The 5,919-nt window shown below is 33.8% G+C and overlaps 2 long non-coding RNA genes across 3 annotated transcripts; both read right to left on the bottom strand.

The window, feature by feature from the left end:
• Nucleotides 1-2,174: 2,174 nt before the first annotated feature.
• LOC145325552 (uncharacterized) lies at nucleotides 2,175-3,484 on the bottom strand. The gene is made up of 4 exons (XR_013881511.1): nucleotides 3,419-3,484; nucleotides 3,079-3,105; nucleotides 2,750-2,831; nucleotides 2,175-2,272 (listed from the first exon to the last, which is right to left on the bottom strand). It is a non-coding gene; the product is annotated as an uncharacterized LOC145325552 (long non-coding RNA).
• Nucleotides 3,485-3,829: 345 nt separating this feature from the next.
• On the bottom strand, nucleotides 3,830-5,690 carry LOC145325551 (uncharacterized). Of its 2 annotated transcripts, XR_013881509.1 has the most exons (5): nucleotides 5,613-5,690; nucleotides 5,325-5,438; nucleotides 4,712-4,798; nucleotides 4,272-4,301; nucleotides 3,830-3,898 (listed from the first exon to the last, which is right to left on the bottom strand). It is a non-coding gene; the product is annotated as an uncharacterized LOC145325551 (long non-coding RNA). The 2 variants fall into 2 exon arrangements; XR_013881510.1 differs by lacking the exons at nucleotides 3,830-3,898; nucleotides 4,272-4,301 and having other exon boundaries at nucleotides 4,481-4,798.
• Between the last annotated feature and the right edge of the window lie 229 nt (nucleotides 5,691-5,919).

Genomic DNA, 5,919 nt, shown 5'->3' with positions numbered 1-5,919 from the left:
GAATGCCGCAAATCATTATGAACGCGTGGAACTTGACCAATCAATCAATGACATAATCCCCAAACCTCGATTGGTTCTTAATCGAACATTTCTCTATCTGAAAAAAACAATTAAGATAAAAAATATTCTATACATACCAAAAAAATTACTTTACATACTGTTTTGTAACAATACAATACAAAAATTTTACTGTAATCATAATATGTCAAACTGTCAATTTTACTGGGAAGGTTAAAATCAAAATAACCCAAAAACTTTTAATTTAAACTGTTTTCCAAACTTCATTGATATGTCTTATAACAAATATTTAATAACAAAAATACGAGTTTATAAAGTTGTGAAAATATCAGATTTGTTGGATCGTGGAAAAAAACGAAGCAGCGGGTTTTGTCGTATTTTCACAGTAGCTTTGAATAGATCATTTTAGTTCATGTAAAATGATTGCCCCACACGATTAGAACCTCTAACAGGGGCTAGAAAAAGGAGAAGAGCTACTGTAAAAATACGATGAAACCCACTAGGTACTTTGTTTTCTTTTCATGATCCGAATTTTTTAAATTGTGAAAATAGCATTTTTGTTTTTGTTTTGTTTGATGATACTGCCTTCTACTGGCTAGGAGTCCAGTTTGAATCCCTTGAATCTGAATTATTAAAATAATGAATAAAAATGAATTAACTGTTTATTGTCCTATCTATGAAAATAATGTACCTACTCGTCATTTCATAACCCTAAGGGTTAAATTTACACGGGGTTGAAGGGGAATTGAAACCAGATTTTGTTTGTGATGTCAAAAATGCCAAGAACTTTGAACCATGGCGCAAAGCGTTAACAAAAAATTCAGGGGTTAAAGAGTTTGGGGTTGATGCTTAGTTGATGTTTACAAAACATTATTTTCCTGATTTTGTTGGGCTGGAGTCACTCATTCCACTAAATTCTTCTTCATAAACTTCATAAATACTCAGACTCTCACTCTAATAGTGTACAATTACATTCATGATCAATCTGATTTAATTAAAAATTAACAAATCAAGCCGCTAGATGTTTCGTTTTAAGGGTTGTAGATTTTCCCAATTGAAATGTAAAAAGTGATTTTTTATGGCAATTTAACAGCTTTTTGTTCTTTAAATAATAGATGCAAAAAATTATTCTTTTAACTGTATTCAAGGACACTTTCCTCAATTGCAACATTTCTATGTTCAATTGTATTGTTCTTAGTATCTTCTTTGCCATCGTCAGCTTGAACAGAATCACCATTTAATTCAACCATCTCATTTGCTTCCTCCTTTAGGGTATCAGTAAACAATGAATTCTTACAGGGGATCTAAAGGGATATGACAATGGCCGATTAATTGATGTACATCCCCAATGATGATACACAAAATTACCCCTTCAGTAGATATCAACTAGTGGTTGAAACGTTTGGACACTATACTGAATGAACCAACCAATCAAAATTTTATAAAAGTCCCCAATGTTGTCAAGCTAATGAATAAGAAAACATTATTATAAAACTTTGTGGACAAAAATTAAAACAAGATTGGTTTCCAACAGGATATTTAGAAGGTACAATGAGTGGTACCCGCGACCGTGGCTCAACGCGTAGCGCATCCGCTCGTCGTCGGGGGTTCGAATCTCGGTCCGGCACCGCGTCATAACTAAAGACGTTAAAAATGGTTCCTACTCTTATGTCAGGTGCGCGACATAAATAATTAGAGTAGGGGGAATGCCTTGGCCAAAAAACAGGCGCACCTCACTACCATGCACAGTTAGGAATTCTCAGACAAAGGTCGTTCAATCAAAGGGTTGGTTGTCTGATGGGCAAATTGACGCTTTACACCGCAATCATAGGGCTTAGGGCTGACAACCCTTTCCCTTATCCATAAAAAAGCCACAGTGTTACAGAAACACTGACAAATTGTCAGCGGCCTATGCTCCCCCTGTGGAGTGAAAACGGCTTGTTACTTTTTTGTTACAATGAGGGACAAGTTGATCTCCCCACCTTCATGAAAAACAAAACTATCCTTTTTGTAGATTAAAATTTACTTTTTTTGGTTTCATGCCTTCATATTAAAGATCTTAAAGACCGTGCAAATTTTAAATTTACATATAGTTAGGTTTTAGTTATTTTTACCAACAAAACCATATTTTAAATTATTGATAAAATCCATTATTTTCCTGATTATAAATCAACTCATCACTGTTGTCTTCAGTATTATCAAAATGATGAGAGCTGAAGAGATCACCATCTATTCCCAACAGAGCAGCTGTGCTCTAAATATAAAATCATTATCTGTGTCCATATTCATAATCATATTGATTAAAGTAAAAGAATAGAGTGTGCAATTAGTTAAAAAATGTATGTCCACGGGGTGATGACCCTGTGCCGACTTTCAATTATTTTTTTTAATATAAGCAAATAGCGTCGGGTAAACCAACACAGCCAAGTCGCTAAAAAAGATAAGAGAGCAATTTTCTAGCAGACTATAAAAGGTCCCCACCACTTGAAACATGTAGGTAGTTGTTAGGGGTATACATCTTTTGATTTTGGATTTGCCACTTGACTATACGAACATTGTCCAATTTACGTTGATAATACGTTTTTTCACCTATTTTGCGCTATAGCATTTCCATTCCTCTTACTATAAATGTTAATATTTTCCACACCTTTGATTATTAATCATATGGGTGGAAACTGGAACTCATCACTTTACAGAGAAGTATAAGGCGTGTTAGATACATAAATTTTACCTCTTTGGAATTGAAGAATCCCAACATTATGTCATGGGTAGGATGAATTGCCAGGGATCTCATTTTCCTATCAAGATAACCTCTAGGCGATATGCAAAACAATCGTTTTCAGTTCAATAAAAAGGTAAGGCCTCATGCATCCAAAGGACACAGAGATTAATTGAGAGATAACATTTAATTTGCACATAGAAAAAACAACAAGGATGAAACATCCATAAAAAGTAAAGCACAAAAAATCATGGATAGAAATGTGGATTGGACAAAGTATTTAAAAGAGAGGATTTTGCTAATTTAGTATTTAAGTATTTTGAATAATTGTTTGCTTGTACCTTTGATGACAAGAAATTGTCCCTACTCTGAAATCAAAATTAAATTGAAATGATTTCAATCATTTTTAGTAGCGAAGCTACTCTATATTTCACGTTATCTGTCCGTCCATCAGCCCGTAACGCATGCAAATAAAGAAATAAAATTATTTTTGATGAAGGCTTCGTGATATTTTATCATTCTTAATACCTTCTATTCTAATGTCATTCTTCTCTTTCTTTCCTTTTTTATGATCACTGAACATTGCTTGATTAACTTTTTCCCTTTGTCAATTAAGGTTTTAAAATTATATTTAGTTCTCTATATTTTATAATCTTTTAATGTAAAAGTTGCTAATCTCACCTCTTAAACGTGTTTTCAGTGTTAGATGTATCAACCTTCCAGCAGTGCAATCCCCTACAAAAAGTCAATATTTTTACAATCCAAATCCTTGTAATAAAATAAAAGGGTTTTTGTTTGTGTTTTTGTCTGTACCGCTAACCGCTGAACAGATATGGTTCTTCTTTACAGGGCAGATTTTTAAAGGTAATGGAAAGGGTTATAATTAATTTTTGGGGAGGGTACCACCACCCTCCCAAGATTTACCGTCTCCAGAAAATTATTATCCCCCTCCCCCAAGATTTTTCTTTTCTTTTTCTTTTTAGAACTAAAAAAAAAGTTTTGAAGGTGGTCGACTCCAATCCCCGGCCCCCCACCCCAGATTTTTTTAACTTTTTCTTTTGCAATTTTAAATGTTTAGAGGTTGCTTACTAACCCCCTTAAAGCCCCTTCTTCCCTGGCAAACTTGAGGTAGATGTCATCATACTTTGGATGCCAGTAGCCCTGCAACATTTACATAAAATACGTCATTAAAATAAAAGGAGCGTAAAATTGTTGCAAGTAAAAAAGGGGTTTTGCAATTCCTTATATGAAAGTAACAAGATGTCAATGTGTGTATGTAGCTTAAGAATAAGATCGTGCTAACGACTGGACCGATATGGTTCTCCTTTATATAAAACTATTTTAGGGGAGGGTACCTCCAACCTCCTAAGAGAAATCGCTGTGGAAAAAAATTCCCCTGGAATATTATCTTGCTTTAAAAAAACTAAAATGAAAAATGGATGGTCGACTTGACGAATTAGAGGTGTTATCAACGTAAAGACAGACCAACTAACAAATGTGACTTGCAGAATAGTTTAGTTACAAAATATCTTACTCGTGTAGAGGTCTCGTTTCCGTTACTGAAGCATACAAATAAAGCAAGTAGATATAACTTTTTAGTAATGCAACTACTGTATAACTCCATTTTTCAGACAGTATGGCTGAAAAGCTACAAAATTAAGTCTACTGCTTTTATACAAGATAGACAAGACATTTAGTATTTTATTAAAAATTAAAAAATGAAAAAATGAAAAAAAAGCTACTTCATAAATCATTTTGATCGAATATTTCAAGCCGAATTTAAAATCTTCCATACGAAGGAGAACCATATCGGTTCAGTGGTTAGTATGACATCCTTCGGTACACACACACAGACAACCAGACATACGGAGATACTTTTACTTTATTATTAGGATAAAAATCATACAGTAACATTGCTGCGATACTTATAAGCAGATTCTTTTTAAATCATTTATTTTGTTTTATTTTCCTGAAATTAATTTCTTGTTGGACAGGTACCCAGTTGTAGTAAATATTCTTAGCATCATACACTTTCATCTGGCTACTATTGGATACAATAACCTATGCAAATATTTATTCAGGGATATAAGGGATAAGATAATGGAAGAAAATGTAACAAAATTAACCCAATTGTAGATAAAAACACATACTGGAAATGTAGATACTGAATGAATGCACTAACATTATATTACAGTATCCATAGCTTTTAATCCAAGGAGAAATAGAACGTGTTTATAATAACTTTAGGTAATTCAAAGCCAATGTCCCCTCCCTCACTTTAGTCTATTTCATCCTTCTTATTTGAAGGCAAGTACAAACCAATTACTAAAAGTACCCAACGTTTTTAAGCCAAGGATTAATAAAGCATGTTTACAATACTTTAGGTAATTTAACGTCCAATGTCTCCTTCCTCCCACCAACATTTAGTCTGTTTCATTCTTTTTATTTGAAAGTATGTACCAACCAATTAAGATTTATTAAAAGTACCTTTTTAGGCCAAGAATTAATAGAGCGCGTTTAAAATATTTTGGATACTTCAAAGTCAATTCCCACCCCCCCCCCCTTCCCTAAATATTAAGTCTAAAACCTGATTTCCTGACACAGGGCTCCAATGTGCAAAGCTCTCAGGCTGGCTATTCTGGAATATGGCCACGTGGTTAGCTCTGGTCGTCCTTCTGGATGTTGTCCTTCCACCAGAAGTCTAAAAAGTTGTTTTAATTCAAATTGGGTTGAAAATGAGAGCGTCTTTAAAATGAAATGTATTGCATGTAAGCCTTTTTATGAATTTGAAACAATTTTATTTCTAGTTAGCAAGACCCTTTGACGGACACAGACAGATAGACTGACATCTTTTACTTTATTATTGTAATATTACCTGTGTAAACCTAGTGTCAAAGAGTTTAATAATTCCTTCTCCATCTGCTGCCAAGAATTGGAACTACACAATAACTTTTTTTTTACTTGTAAAAATAGGGGGGGGGGGGGCGAGATACTGGACATAAAAAATAAAGGTACTAAGAAAGAGAGGCAATGTCTGATTGAGCCAATAAATGAATCGCATCGGAGCATACATGAAATCTCATTGGTTGAATTAAACTGAAGTTTTCTAGTTTTTTCATTAGAGTTAAATTAGAGCTGTTCTTTCAACTTTTACTCGAATCAAGTCCATCACATGAAGTACT

Source organism: Acartia tonsa, chromosome 8 (assembly GCF_053477335.1).
Source record: "Acartia tonsa isolate MP-2025a chromosome 8, ASM5347733v1, whole genome shotgun sequence".
Classification (NCBI taxonomy): domain Eukaryota; kingdom Metazoa; phylum Arthropoda; class Copepoda; order Calanoida; family Acartiidae; genus Acartia; species Acartia tonsa.
The sequence above is the reverse complement of the archived record's forward strand: the minus strand, read 5'-3'. Positions and strand labels throughout refer to the sequence as shown.